This window comes from Periplaneta americana, chromosome 1 (assembly GCF_040183065.1).
Source record: "Periplaneta americana isolate PAMFEO1 chromosome 1, P.americana_PAMFEO1_priV1, whole genome shotgun sequence".
NCBI lineage: Eukaryota > Metazoa > Arthropoda > Insecta > Blattodea > Blattidae > Periplaneta > Periplaneta americana.
The window spans coordinates 69048765-69064828 of record NC_091117.1 but is presented as its reverse complement, the minus strand read 5'-3'; the positions used below and the strand labels follow the sequence as shown (position 1 = coordinate 69064828).

Sequence of the window (16064 nt, the reverse complement as noted above, 5' to 3'; positions counted from 1 at the left end):
CAAATATTTGACACATGTCTCATGAAATAAAGGGTTGTTTCCGATCTCTGATAACGAATTTGAATGACATGTGCGTCAGGAGTCACATGACAGCTGAACTGTGGTGCAAGGTGACATACCAGTAGTGAGTGATCTCATAAAGTGCACGGCGACTCACAGCAAAAATTCCCAAGAAAATCGAACCTTTTTGGGAGGGGTACATTACGACCCTTTCCAATGCCAAGTACAGTTAAGTGAAAATAAAAGAAGCTTGCAATAAACGAGGTTTTGTTATTTCCAAGAAAGGCATATTCTGTGTACTTAATAGGAAGACTGGTAAAACTCGAATGGAATTCATTTGTATCATCTCGTGTTGTGCAGCGACTTGTGACTGGGGGTGGATTTGCTTGCTTTTTCCACTCTGGAATTAATCCCAGCCGAGCTTTGCCAGTCTTATTAGATACACACAAGATGCCTCTCTTGGAAATAACGAAATCACGTTCTTTGCAGGCTCCTATGATTTTCACGTAACTGTACTTGGCATCGGAAATGGTTGCTATGTACCCCTCCCAAAAAGGTTCGATTTTCTTGGGTATTGCTACTGTGATACACCGTGCACTCTGATTATGAAATCACTTACTACTGGTCTGTCACCTCTCGCCGCAATTCAGCTGTCGGTGTGATTCCTGACGCATATGACATCATTCAGATTCGTTATCATAGATCGGAAACAACCCTGTATATAAAAGCAACTGATACAACAAATAAATCGTTAGTTAAGTACCATATGACGTTCTACGGTTACATGCCAGATTTAAGTCAAAAATAGGAATAAAAGAATTTCGATCATATCTATTACAGAATATCTTTCACATCAACAATAAATTAAGCTATCTACTTGATGCATAGGATCATAAGATAGCAATAAAATTAATTTTAAATACTTGATGATATTTAATAATTATGCTTTAAGTGTAAATATAAGGAAATTATTGTATTGTTGCTCATGTTATTTTCATTGAGAAATTTATATTTTCAGGTTTATTTCCTTTTTAATGTAATAGTACCCAACACTTCTTATTACCCGGTATCTGTTAAATAGTTCTTATCCCGTGGTTAGAAAGTTCGCTTAAACGATCATAAACGTGTAGGTCAGATATCTCTGAACGTCAGTGTACTACGTATATCAAATTGATCCTTTTTTCATTTGAGGCTGACTATTTAATATAGATTATATAAATAAGTTACAGTGTAAATGTAAGAAAAGAATGCGTTGTCATTATTTTATATACAAATTGAAGACTGGGCATAAAAAAGGCTGTGTCAAGGAGACAAATCGTAGAAAACAGAGCTTTCTTGTGCGACTAGTAATGTTATATAATACGTTTTGCACACCTATGGAAAAAACTAGGGTCTAAATAAAATTACAATTGGACTTAACATGTTTGTTGTGTAAATTGAGCCAGGGACATTGACTGTCTTTTTTTAAACTCATTTTCAATGATATTGGCACTTAATCCTTTTTATGTCCGGTCTTCATTAGGCCTATATTATGTATTAGTTTTATTTTAATTCCTTCTAATTTCTTTCTTAATTTCAATTGTAAATTTACTTGTTTTAAAGGTATGATTGTTATTACTTACATGTTAAATACTGTGTATAGCCCCTTAAGATGAACAATTGTGCTCTTTGAGGCTTTGAGTGCAGTAAATTTCATTATTCATTATTACATTAAAATATTAAATTTTTAATTTATTATTATTTCTATCTATTTTGTGCGATATCTTTAATATTTAGACCAAAGAACTCAGTAACTTTAATTTTTTTTATTTTTAGTAGGTTATTTTACGACGCTTTATCAACAGCTTAGGTTATTTAGCGTCTGAATGAGATTAAGGTGATAATGCCGGTGAAATGAGTCCGGGGTCAAGCACCGATAGTTATCCAGCATTTGCTCATATTGGGTTGAGGGAAAACCCCGGAAAAAAACTGAACCAGACAACTTGCCCCGACCGGGAATAGAACCCGGGCCACCTGGTGCAACTTTTATTACAATTTGGTTGCTCATATAGGCGAAAAGTTCAGTATTAATTTACTACTGGAGATGTTTAAATGCCATTGGCTTGAAATCGTCCATCTTTTATATAGCCCACTACTGTCTTGTTTTAGTAGCCTTAAGATGGCAGAACCATTCCTCGACTCACTCAGAAACGGATGGGTTTTCCATTCAAAAATAAAATAAAATCTCAAGAGGTTTAGAATAGGTTATATATAATCCAAAATAATAAAAAACTTGTAAATCGTTTATTTCCGTTAAAATAACAAACACTTTCTCTATCTTTTGAAAAGAGAGAGAGAAAAAGGAAGCATCCGTATCTGGCTTCGACCCACGTCACATCAGCAATGAGATCACCTCTCTCAAAAAGATCCCATGCCCATCCCACAGTTTAACATACGCCACTGATCCACACAGCATCCCTATGAATCACCGTGCCAAAAAATCTCCCGAAAGCCTTCGTTTTCCCTCCCTACTTCTTACCTAAGCTTCTCCCCCTTCTCTTGTTCGCATTCAAGAGGATTCACTCTGTCATCCTCACCTCTTTAGCATTCCTGTGGGACTCGTCCCGGCAAAGTGGGTCTCTTGGACCGCAGTGTTACATTTGGGCCCCCGACGTATCGCCATGTAGAGTGTGTAAAGTGCTTTGTACGAAGGACTTCCATAGACAGAGCGCACAGGATTTTTGTGACATCGTTCGAAGGGGAGAACAAGCAATCTTTGGTGTTAAAAGAGTGTGGACTGGAAGAGCTCATTGCCCGGCATCTCGAATAACGTAAGTGTGTACTGCGGTATGAGTTGTGAGTGTGGAAAATTCATCTCGTGTCCACCACCTGCTCTTTGGTCCGTAGGCGGGATGAAGTTGCTTTGCGTCTTGGAAGGGTTTCAAGCCCCTTTCTGACCAGGGATCGTCTCAAATTAATAGTTGAGCGGAAAAGTGGTTTAAGTGACAATAATTAAATGTGGTGAGAAATTGGCAAAGGACAGCCAATGAACAGATTTTAGCACCGGCTTTGTTCCAATCAGTTGTTGGAGATGCTTGTGACTTCAACAACACCTATTTTTTAAGTGTAAGACATGGGCATGGCACAAAAATGACAAAAACACGTGGTCATATTGGTGATATAGGACATTTTTATTACAGAGTTGTTTTTAATTTTCATGATAATTTCGTGTCCAAGAATGGCTTCTGAAATAATGCTATTTTGTGAAGTTTTGAACTAAATTTATCCAACATATTAATAGATATTCACAATTGGACGGAGTTACGCAATAAGAGACCAACCGCCAAAAACCTGTTTTCGAGATACTGACCACTGAAATAAATCTGATTTTTATTAAACATTTTATTCAAGAAGTATTGTAATATTCATACTATTAAAAATAGCAAAAATGGTACTAAAAAGGCTGATTTTTATTAACAGACCAGCATTTGATTTAAAATTGTAAAGCAAAATAAATAAATTAATTTTAAGCAATAAACGAATTTTGCTTATAAATAGCAACAAAATATAGATATCGTATTCTTGATTTTTCCGAGTTAATAATTCAGATTTCTGCAAATATCCAAATGTTTTTCAAATTGTCGGTTGGTCTATTGTTGCGTAACTCCGTCTAATTGTTGTTGTTTAGTCAACTGTCCGGATACAGATTTGAACCTCCTAAATGTCGCCAATAAGGCATCACTTATAAGGCAACTAAGCCAGAAGATAATTTTCTAGAGTGGCCAGTTCCTTTCCTCTCCATTGCAGACATCGCTGACTGATAACATATTATACTAATCAGAATTCAGATAATTCACACTTAATGAACATTATTACATATATATTATTCATACACATACAAAGACACAAAACATCTTTGCTTAATAGTTCTCCATGTCAAAACTCAATATATCCTATCCTGATGAGTATAATTTGTACAACTTCCTCGTGTGCAGTTCGGTCACTTATTTGAATGCTCAACTCCACTAGAGGATACTGAACAAACTTTCAAACATGAATTTTGTTGTGGGAGTACACAGTGCACCACAAGATCTTGTACATAACTCCAGAGTGCGAATTATCGGGGGGGGGGGATGGGGGATTTCGTCCCTGTTGGAAAGTTATCCCCCTCTCATAAATTCATATTAACATCCCTGCCAGAGATAACTTCTATCCCCTCTCACAAAATATAATTGTTTTAATTCGAGTACACTTTATAAAATAAAGTATAAAGTAAAGTATAAAGTAAGCAAAGTACTATTTCGCATTGTCTGTGATGAGGCGATAGTAGCGATCCTAGTGGTTAGCAACTATCTATGAATGCATATTTACTACCTATTGAGCTTCGCGACTGTATATATTAGATTGTGGTAAAACTTTAACTGCGTTCACCGTTCAGAATAAGACTGTAGAAACGGTAAAAAAATTAAAATTATTTTCTCGCTGAGTTATTATTCAGGAATTCGATTCATTTTCTAATCTCAGTAACTTTCTAACAACACATGGTGATGAGTTCTCATCCGATATCTTTGGAAGTATACAAATTTTTCATTGATTGACATTCATACTAAGGTAATCCTTTCTATAATGGAAAAGCAATTGTATGAAAAATCTCTTCTTGGTAATAAATAATAACTTCCCCGTCGAGAAAGAAGAGGGGTTGTAGAAATTATAAGAATTACCGGTACCTTCTGATTCGAGCTTAAAATATAGTGTTTCTTACAACGTCCCTGTTGTGTTTGAGAATAAGGTTCATAGGAAAATATTTGGGGCTAAAAGGGATGACGTTACTGGAGAATTGAGAAAGTTACACAACGCAGAACTGCACGCATTGTATTCTTCATCTGACATAATTAGGAACATTAAATCTAGACGTTTGAGATGGACAGGGCATGTAGCACATATGGGAGAATCCAGAAATGCATATAGAGTGTTAGTTGGGAGGCCGGAGAGAAAGAGATCTTTGGGGAGGCCGAGATGTAGATGGGAGGATAATATTAAAATGGATTTGAGGGAGGTGGGATATGATGATATAGACTGGATTAATCTTGCACAGGATAGGAACTGATGGCGGGCTTATGTGAGGGCGTCAATGAACCTGCGGGTTCCTTAAAAGCCATTTGTAAGTAAGTATGTAATAACAACGTCCCTGTTGCCATGTTGGTTGAATGCATCACCCATATATCCCGATGTTTCTAGAATTCAATACAACATTTAATGCCATTCGCATTAGCATACTTGTGCGAGAGAGCATTTTCTACTGTGGTCTTTTCATGAAGCCAAAAAATAGGTTTCGTTTTTCACAGCAAAACCTAAAATAACATAAAATAACTTTGCATGTATGCGCTTTTAGACTATACTGAAAAGATAAAACTGAAATATAATATCGCTGTCAATTTATGGAGGATATTTATTTCACATTATGTAAACATTTTATAAATGAAACAAGAATACTAAAATAAATTTTACAAAACAATTTGGGGTCCGCCATAATGAAATATGAGCTTCAAGGGGTCTGTGACAATCAAAAGGTTGAGAAACACTGATCTAATAGTTGATACAGCATTGTTAAATAGGCCTAGCAAGTGAAGAAGTGGAGCTGTGCAATTTTTGCTCCAAATCTTTCCATTTCTTTTTTTCAATGCGATCTTAATAAAATCGGTATTTGTTATCTAAAGTAATAATTTGAAGTATACATTTACTTTTTGTGACGTTCTCAACGCTTGATTTTGGCAGAGGTTAAGAATGTTGGATATTTTTAGTTGTCAGAAGTTGCCGAAACTGTTTCTAAAACAAATTATCATCATTTTTTGTTATCCAGTATCCAGTGAAACAATTCACACGTCATTAGAATTTTAATTGCATATTAATTTTCTGCGTTAAATTTCAAATGATTTTACGACGCCATATCAACTATTACAGTTATATTGCGCATGAATGAGATGAAGTTGATAATGCCAGCGACATGAGTCCAGGGTCCAGGGCCCAGGGCCCATGGCCGAAAGTTACCTAGCATTTGCTCTTAAAGGGATGATGGAAAACCCCGGAAAAAACTTCAACCAGGTACTTGTCCCATCCAGGATTCGAATCCGGGCCCGCTCGTTTCACTGTCAAGGATGCTAGCCGTTACTACACAGCAGTGGACGTCTTTCTGGTGAGGAGAAAACGGGAGAACCCCGAGAAAAACCCCTCTTGCCTGCTTTGTCCACCACAAATTCCTTCCTGACTCAGACGGGAATCGAATTCGGGTCAGCACAGTGGAAGGCATAAAAGCTAGTCACCTCGCCATGGGCGAGACATATAGGCCTAAATTAATTTAAGTAATTTTATTAAGCATATTTTATGTATTTCATTTAGAAGCGCGTTTTATGAGTTTCATTTCATTTTCCCGTCCCATTCGGGATAGTCTATAGTCCAAATAAATGTTACACGAGGATCTGAGCTTTCTAGATAAATTCTCTGGTGGTATTTATTATTACCATTGAAAAATATAACATTTTATTTGAATTGTTCCCGAATAAATTGACCTGTAGATATAGAGCAGCCATTCTCAACCGGTGTGCAGCGAGAAAATGAAAATAGTTAAAGTTTTCGTAGTAGAAATTGAAAAAATAAAAGTGAAAAGTGTAATAAAAAATGTGAGTCCGCAAGAGTCAACTTTCAGCGAACGCTGTACAAATCAACAGCATGTGCGAGTTCGGCAGAGAAATGAATGGTGGACGAGCAGCCAGAGTTGCCAGATCAGCAAAGTTAGAATATCGTACTAACCTTAAAAAAATACATTTTATTTGTTTTATGAAAAACAATACCCTGGTTAGGAACCACTCATTTAGATTATGAGTGTACCACGTGATTTTAAATTACAAATTTAGTGTGCCACATGTTGAAAAATGTTGAAAAACGCTAGTGTAGAGTATAAGAGAAATCTATCCAGGAGTTTAGGATAAATCCACAGTCTAGTATATACAGTCACGAAGCTTGAGTTGTGAGGGTACTAGGAACAATAGACTGTGCTATTTCGCATTGTCTGTGATGAGGCGACAGTAGCGATCCTAGTGGTTAGCAACTATCTATGGATGCATATTTACTAAGTATTGACTTTCGTGACTGTATATACTAGACTGTGATAAATTGCTGAACACAGACGAACGGACTACGAACAGGCAATACCCAAAACCACTTTTTCAAAAATCAGAAATCCTGAAAACGTGCACTTCCGTTAAAATGTCAAAATATAATTCTTGCAGCATTGTAAGAAATGAATGTCCTCACTTCGATACCGAGAATAGAATCTTGATCCGCTGAATTTATAGTCTGAAACGCTATCACTTTAAACGTCGGGAATGTCATGTCATTGCCAGTGACGTCAAGGAAAGTGTAATCATACTTAAAGGTCTTCTTGTACTCAAATAAAAGCGGTGTGAATACTTTATTTGGGTCAACAGTACGGAAACTCCAGTCAATCCTATTTCACTCCGTGCCCAGTGCATTTAGTTCATGGAATTACGTCCTGCCTCGGTCCAAATATCTTCACGCCACAGTTTAGTGTTAAAATTGCATTCAAGGCGTCCTTGGACTTATTTTAATTCATGGAGAGAAAGAAAGGACGTTGCTGTCACAGTTCCCACTTCGTAGAGTAGGTCAATTCGACCTATCCTTGGTTTATCCAGATTACATCCGCAAAGGAATTTTAATTGCTGTGCAATTTTTTTATTGGGTTATTTTACGACGCTGTATCAACATCTAGGTTATTTAGCGTCTGAATGATATGAAGGTGATAATGCCGGTGAAGTGAGTCCGGGGTCCAGCACCGAGCATTTGCTCGTATTGGGTTGAGGGAAAACCCCGGAAAAAGCCTCAACCAGGTAACTTACCCCGACCGGGATTTGAACCCGGGCCACCTGGTTTCGCGGCCACACGCGCTGACCGTTACTCCATAGGTGTGGACGTTGCAATTTTTGGTAGGATGTTAATTAATTATTAATTTATTAATTTCAAACTCTCTAGCCTATCAATTCTTTGGTCTTCTATTTCATTATAGACGAATAAGTATTTTAATGTAATTTATTACACAGATTGCGAAGTCTTCTTCAACACAATTATAACTTTGCGCGTAAATTTCATTTCTGACACATTTAGGCTGACAAGATTTTTTTTATGTTCCAGCAGGAGACATCTGCAATTTCAAGAAAAACCACAAACACTTATCTAGTCACTCTCTGTTGAAATGTTGCAGAAAATATATGTAACAGTAGATAAAATGATAGCATTTTGCACACTAAATCTGTAGAGTATCTAAATTTTTTAAATAAAGGCATAAACACACTTAACTCCTATACATAATTATAGCCACTAAGAATTCAATTTCAGTACTGATGCATGCATACAAGTCTTTCACATAATATTGTACACACTGAACTCTAACACACATATTACAAGTACTTGTCTGAGGAATATATCTTTTTAAGGATCTGTTTATTCCCATACGGCTTCACACTAAGTACTTCACATGAGAAATGAAATTTTGTTTTCATTTGTAACAAAGTTTTAACTGTTCCAATTTTCATTCTTGACTTTCCATCAGTCCAGATTGAGTTCATTGTGGAGAAAAGTCTTTCAACTGATGAATTACTGACTGAAAGACACAGGATTAATAAACTATTTTGAGAAGATTTTCAAATGAAATGACATTTTTTTAAATGCTGAAAATATCATACACTTTTGACCTGTGGGTTTGTCACAAAACTCCTCATTTTTTGAACTACTTAAAAATGGACGCAGTTCTAACGCTTCCGCGCAACGCGAATGAAGACAAAGATGCTATGTTCTTCTCAAGTAGTGCAGAATATCTTATACTGTGCCTGCTGATTCTTCTGTCTCATACTGAGAACCGTTTAGAAATATGCATGAATCGCAGCAGTATCATCAAGATACTTAAATATTTACGTGTAAAATGTTATTGAAACAAAATCAAAACTTCTGGGGACAAAATTAATTTCCGGGGACAAAGAGGGGACATTTTCTCCCCGGAGACAGAAACTCAAAACCGGGGACTGTCCCCGGAAATCGGGGATGTCTGATCAACCTAGTCACATTCCACTGTGATGGTTGTAATATTTGTACTATAATCCACAAATATGTTTGAATAATATAACTACATATACAGATGTGTTCAAAATCTCTAAAAACATTATTATAATAGAGACTCTAGATCCTAGAAAACATATTCTTTTTTGTGACGGTTGTGAGCATTTCATGTCATAAAACTTCTACAATAGTTGTTTCAATAAGACAAGATTTCTGTGAAGTATTGGGATAAGTAGCATAAGCATTTTTTCCTGATACATTAGGTAGCAACGCATAAGGGCTTATATATAGATATGACGCTCTAGCGCAATGTACTGATTTTTTTTTTTAAATTTATGTGACGATTGTGTCCGATTTGTGACGTTGTGTGAACTTTTTAATCATATTGTATACCATGATATCTATTCTAAATATATTTTAAAATATTATTGTTCACATTTTACGTGACGATTGTGATATTAACGACTATTAACCCTCCAGTGGTCGCGCGCGGACTGTCGCTCTATTGAGAATCATTAATATGGTTTTCCCGCGTATCTGTCATCCCAGATTCTTCCCAATTCACATAGCTTTCAACAATCTACCTCATTATTGGCACAAATTTTAAGGTCTGAACTCGCATTTGTTTATCAATTATTAACGGTTGAGGAGCGAAAGACTACAGCGACCTGTAACATCAGTTGAAACTGCAGTAGTTATCGTTATATTTATTTAGTCCACGCTAATCAGTAGGCCTATATGTCAGTTGTTGTTTTATAAACTCAGTGTATGATCGGGATCGTACATTTAGGATAATTTGGTACCGTAAAGTGGGGATATTTCGGACGCAGGGGTAACATCAGACTGTAATTCAATTTATCATATTTTATGTTATTAACACCAGTTCTTAGCATCTTTTCCGCGCTTTTTACTATGTTCGTATGTTTCTGCACATTTTTAAAGACCCATTGGTGAACTGGTGTTACCATCATAAAATATGATAAATTGAATTACCGTCCGATGTTACCCCTGCGTCCGAAATATCCCCACTTTACGGTATCATATACACGATGGTACGATCCAACGCATGGATAGTACGCAAAATATACGATCCAACGGCAAATAGTAAAAACCATGTAAAAAGAGGCATTTAAAAAATTTGTTACAATTTACGACATTTGGAATTTTATACGCGTATATATTTCTGCAGTAATTACTATATTTCACTTTACATTCAAAGTAGTTTCTGGATACAAGTGCTATACAGTCCATTGGTGCAACAAAGATTTCTATAAACAATGCTCTCTTATGTCTCCAGGTCTAGGCGACAACTTTATTTTCGTGGACTGAACATTATAGTGACGCGCTAAGAAATCAAATATTATTTGTGGCTATTAAAAATGATGCGGACAAAGATTCTTCCTACGTTTATTTATTTCGTGTATTTTTTTTTTCTGTTTATTTCTATTATTGTATTTGTATTCCTGGTGTCGTGGAAGAGAAGGCCTGATGGCCTTAACTACACCAGAATAAATAAATAAACAAATAAATAAATAAACTTCTCAGAGATATGGTCTCTCTAATCCTCTCAATAGTCTCGACATAATTATTGTTGTCATGTAAACATATAATAAGTTGGTAATAATGTTTTGGGAATCCCAGAAAAAAAAATAAAATAAACATATTCAGTATACATATAAAGGAACACAGTGCAGTGTAGTGCACGGGTTATGAAATTAGGTGTCACTGCCATAAGTTCTGACGTTAAACAGTGGCAAGGGAATCAGAAGATAGTGATAGTGGTCCTAGTACAGACCCAGAAACAAAATTTGGGCCACCTAATTGCATTAAGTTCCAGATAGAACGCATTGCGCATGTGTAGTAAACAAGAGCGCCTAAATGTACACTACTTGTGCACAGTCTTGAGAAGCTTGTTGCGTACATAGAAGAGGACTGCTACTACAGTCTAGAATATACAGTCGCGAAGCTCAATACGTAGTAAATATGCAAACATTATATAGTTGCTCACCACTAGGATCGCTAATATCGCCTCATTAGAGGCAATGCAAAATAGTACCGTCACAGTCTGTTGTTTCTAGCACCCTCAAAACTCAAGCTTCGTGACTGTATATAGTAGACTGTGCTGCTACCAAGACTCGGCCCATTTTTTTAATTCCGTATCTGTACGCGCTACTACCAAAGTCTACATCCAGTGTACTCGAATATAAAAGACGGAATATATAAATTAAATTATGGTAAACTACTCTTAAATTTATGTAAAGATTGGTTGTGCGGTGATGAAACGAACTGTGAAAGGCGTTGTCGCTAGCTCCGGAGCTCCTAATCCCTTCGTATGCTCTCTCTGCCACCTAAGGTCTTGGGTCAGCAACTGCGAATAGCCGTTTTCATTCTAATTAGACTTCCTACATCAAATTTCACAAAAAAAATTACAGTTTGAAAGTTGACGCATATAGCATCGTAACAAAGCTTTTGCGATACCCCTCGGTTCCTATCCTCAAAATACTTCATTTCCAACACACTTTTACCTTCAAAATTTCTGTACAGAGTTTTTCCGCGCCCTGTATAGATGTTTTGTACAATGTAAGAGTCCGTATTTCAATACATGAGCCGTTCAGAGCAGAAGTGGCGCAAGTCAAACTTGGGTAATGAGGTTTAAAGTAAAAATTCTGTAAAATACAGCGCAAAGTAGCAATTAATATGTCCTTCGTGCTATCCATTAACTACTAACAGTTTAAATAAATTGAACATTAATTGCCACTTTGCGCTGTATTTTACAGAATTTTTAATTTAACCCTCATTACCCATTTTTGACTTACACCACTTCTGTTCTCAATGGCTCACATGAAGTAACATCGAAAGACCATTGTTTTATTTTTTCATGCCAAAGACCCATTTCTAAAATGTATGCTTCAAATTACAGGACGACAAGATGGGTCCGACGGGTGTTAGGTAGCACCTACCTTTCCCTCGGGGCCTCGGACGACCAAGGGACCACAAAGCCACCTCTGGCTTATCATCTTGCAAATTCAATAAAGGTAAGTTCTTATGTGGATCACCAAGTGCTAAATGTCGGAAAAAACTAAGTTAGGTTTCATTCGTTAAATCCACAGTAAGATCCGAAGGGCTGGTTATCCTGGCTTGGGTTTTTTGTAGTTTCCCAAAGTTTCTTCAAGAAAATTGCGGGATAGTAGCAGTTAAAAAGGCTACAACCCGCTTTCTGCTCCATCCTATAACCGTTAAACTTAACTGTTCGACAAATCATTATAGGTAGGTACCTGTTTTTTTTTTAAGATGGGACATGACAATAGCGCTGCGATCGAAAAAACAACTGAATATCACATAGAATGGTAGGCCTGTTGCTATGGTAACAACGGTTGAGTTGCCAAAGTTACAGTTCACACTTGGTGAGTGCTCAATAGCTCTCTTGGCGAAATTTTTTGTGCACACAATGTTAGCATTGATAAGTTTCGTCTTTTATTCTCTGTCGAATTTTGTACTGTTTTTCGTAAATTGTCAATATTTTAACTTCAGCCATCTAACGCCAAATCCAACAGCTGACAGCGTGGTAGTCCATATTGCCAAAATAGCGCTGTAGTTCCAAACAGGGTACGAATTAAGATTTCAGATGAGGGAGGGCTAGAATCCTAGATAGAGAATGCCATACATAAAATTATTATTATCCTCATTTGATACGGCTCAACGCTCGGTCGCACTAAGTTGCTTGTCTTGCATCTTGACTACAGATGAACAACGATCGAGAAAGCGAGACTAACAGCGCCCTGAAAGCCGAAAACCCGGACGGCAATGTTCTACACGTCGCGTCGTTGACGTAAAGGCTGCTTGTGAGTGTTCCGAGACTCGATATTGATGACTCTCGAAGTCCCGAAGTCAATCAGCCTCGAATCGCCGCAGTTGTTTATACCTGACTAAACTTTTACCTTCTTTGGCAACTGTTATATATGTATAAACAATCAAGTAATCTATTTGAAACATCTCTACCTTTCAGTGTATAATAATCCGTTCCCCAGTCTTTATTTAATTACTAGGCCCTTATTAAAAGGCTAGGAATTTTCTTTTCACATGTTTAAGATCGAGTGTACAATTTAAAGTAAAAAGATATTAATGTTATGTTTTATGTTTCTTAGAAATGCAACATTTTTTTAGAATTGTTTTTTTTTTCTATTTATATAACCATAGGTAATATCATATAATAGAACCAGAACATTTTGTTAACTAAGATACTGTTCTGTTCTGTCTCTTTGTCCCATTTAAGCATTTATAATGTCATTTATTTCAATGATGTATGTTATTCAAAGTTACGAAATCTTTCCACGCCGAGCAAATGATATTTCGAGAATGATAAGCGAGACTCGAAGCGCACGAGAATGACTAGTCGAGACTCGAAAGACAAATGCAACGAGAGCGGTAGTTAGTTTTGTTCATTTCTAATCTTGACCATAATAATAATTACATCCGTGAACAGGCTTAAGATAAGATGTGTAATTCCTAAGTTATTGATTGTTGTCAGTTTGTCGGTGATGTTCATACAAAACATTATTTTCTTTGCTTACTTTGTACTTTATAAAGTACATATACTCGTATTAAAACAATTATATTTTGTGAGGCGGGAATAGAAATTATCCTTGACAGGGATGTTAATATGAATTTATGAGAGGGAGATAACTTTCCAACAAGGGGAAACTCCCCCATCCCCTCCATTAATTCGCACCGTGGTTCCAAGCTCGGCCGCTTAACTGTCGTTCCATAAAAAAAAAAAAACAGGTATAGTTATTTTCGACATCCTAGCCACCTGTCCAAGAAGTAAGGCACTAAATAGTGGAAGAAACTGCCCTCTCTCGGAAGATTACAGAAGTAGGTTTCGGGCACACTGCAGAAAAAACAGTAACGCTTCGGAAAATATAATTATTAACGAATTAGTGACTACAGTGATTTCATCAGAATTACTTTAGTCAGGCGTCATTTTCAATGCATTTCAATATGAAACAATGGTAATCAGTATATTATTAAGTAAAAAGAATATATTTTAAGTAAATAGGATTTATAACGTACCCTTAGAAAAAGGAAGAATATACAATTTTAAACATATTAATTGTACCATCTTGCAACGTTATAATCAGCACAGTAGTTTATGTTCCGGTGAACAACCTCTTCAACATATGTTTTGAATATGGGAATGGGATGTCTTTGTAGATTGTTTTTAACATCGTATAAAGAATACAAGTAGAGTAATCTTTAACATTTCGATTCTCAACGTATAGAGAGAAACTCCAAACAGTATTTTGCGTCAACCAATTAGAAGCAGTTGCCTTCCACTTCAATTAAAGTAATTAACAGTAAACCTACATAAAAGAAAGTAAATTTCAAGAGCTGTTTTTAAAAGTAATTACTTGTTTACAGTTATTGTTTACATTTCTTGTTCTATCCTCCATCGCTTTAACGTACATGCAAGCTTTAGTACATATCTGTTGACTCAAGACAATAATCTTTCACAGCGTTGTCACACAGTTGCATTACATTTAAAATTGCACTGAAGAATAAAAACTTACAATTTTGTTCTGATTAAATCCCTAAAAATTCATGGGACTAAACTAAAATTGGTTCAATTACTATCAGAACTCACTGCTTTCTTAAAATGAGGGAGGATATTGAGAATTATGTCAATAGATTTTCTAAAATACTTTACTGAATATTGACCAAACTGTCAGGTACAATGTTTTACGCCCGAGCTCCTTAATTTACAATATACATTAAAATCTTCAATATAATTTTCAAATGATTCTACTCCCATTATTATTATTATTATTATTATTATTATTATTATTATTATTATTATTATTATTATTACGTAGATGAAATTATTGGGGATCATCAGTGCGGTTTTAGGCGTAATAGATCGACTATTGATCAGATTTTTTGTATTCGACACATAATGGAGAAAAAATGGGAGTATAAGGGTACAGTACATCAGTTATTCATAGATTTCAAAAAGGCATATGACTCTGTTAAGAGGGAAGTATTATATGATATTCTTATTGAATTTGGTATTCCCAAGAAACTAGTTCGATTAATTAAAATGTGTCTCAGTGAAACATACAGCAGAGTCCGTATAGGTCAGTTTCTATCCGATGCTTTTCCAATTCACTGCGGGATAAAGCAGGAAGATGCACTATCACCTTTACTTTTTAACTTCGCTTTAGAATATGCCATTAGGAAAGTTCAGGATAACAGGCAGGGTTTGGAATTGAACGGGTTACATCAGCTTCTTGTCTATGCGGATGACGTGAATATGTTAGGAGAAAACCCACAAACGATTAGAGAAAACACGGGAATTTTACTGGAAGCAAGTAAAGCGATCAGTTTGGAAATAAATCCAGAAAAGACAAAGTATATGATTATGTCTCGTGGCCAGAATATTGTACGAAATGGAAATATAAAAAATTGGAGATTTATCCTTCGAAGGGGTGGAAAAATTCAAATATCTTGGAGCAACAGTAACAAATATAAATGACACTCAGGAGGAAATTAAACGCAGAATAAATATGGGAAATGCGTGTTATTATTCGGTTGAGAAGCTTTTATCATCTAGTCTGCTGTCAAAAAATCTGAAAGTTAGAATTTATAAAACAGTTATATTACCGGTTGTTCTGTATGGTTGTGAAACGTGGACTCTCACTCTGAGAGAGGAACATAGGTTAAGGGTGTTTGAAAATAAGGTGCTTAGGAAAATATTTGGGACTAAGCGGGATGACGTTACAGGAGAATGGAGAAAGTTACACAACGCAGAACTGCACGCATTGTATTCTTCACCTGACATAATTAGGAACATTAAATCCAGACGTTTGAGATGGGCAGGGCATGTAGCACGTATGGGCGAATCCAGAAATGCATATAGAGTGTTAGTTGGGAGACTGGAGGGAAAAAGACCTTTGGGGAGGCCG

General features: G+C 36.1%; 1 protein-coding gene across 6 annotated transcripts in view; it reads left to right on the top strand.

The window, feature by feature from the left end:
* The first annotated feature begins 2551 nt into the window (after positions 1-2551).
* Positions 2552-16064, top strand: part of tn (tripartite motif containing protein thin) — a 242561-nt gene continuing 229048 nt past the window's right edge. For 2 of the 6 annotated variants that reach the window (XM_069821838.1, XM_069821803.1), the window contains exons 1-2: positions 2552-2810; positions 12026-12140. The gene's annotated coding sequence lies outside the window, so the exon portion shown is untranslated. The remainder of the gene's footprint in view (positions 2811-12025; positions 12141-16064) is intronic. The other 4 variants (XM_069821828.1, XM_069821754.1, XM_069821810.1 and 1 more) reach the window with 2 other exon arrangements.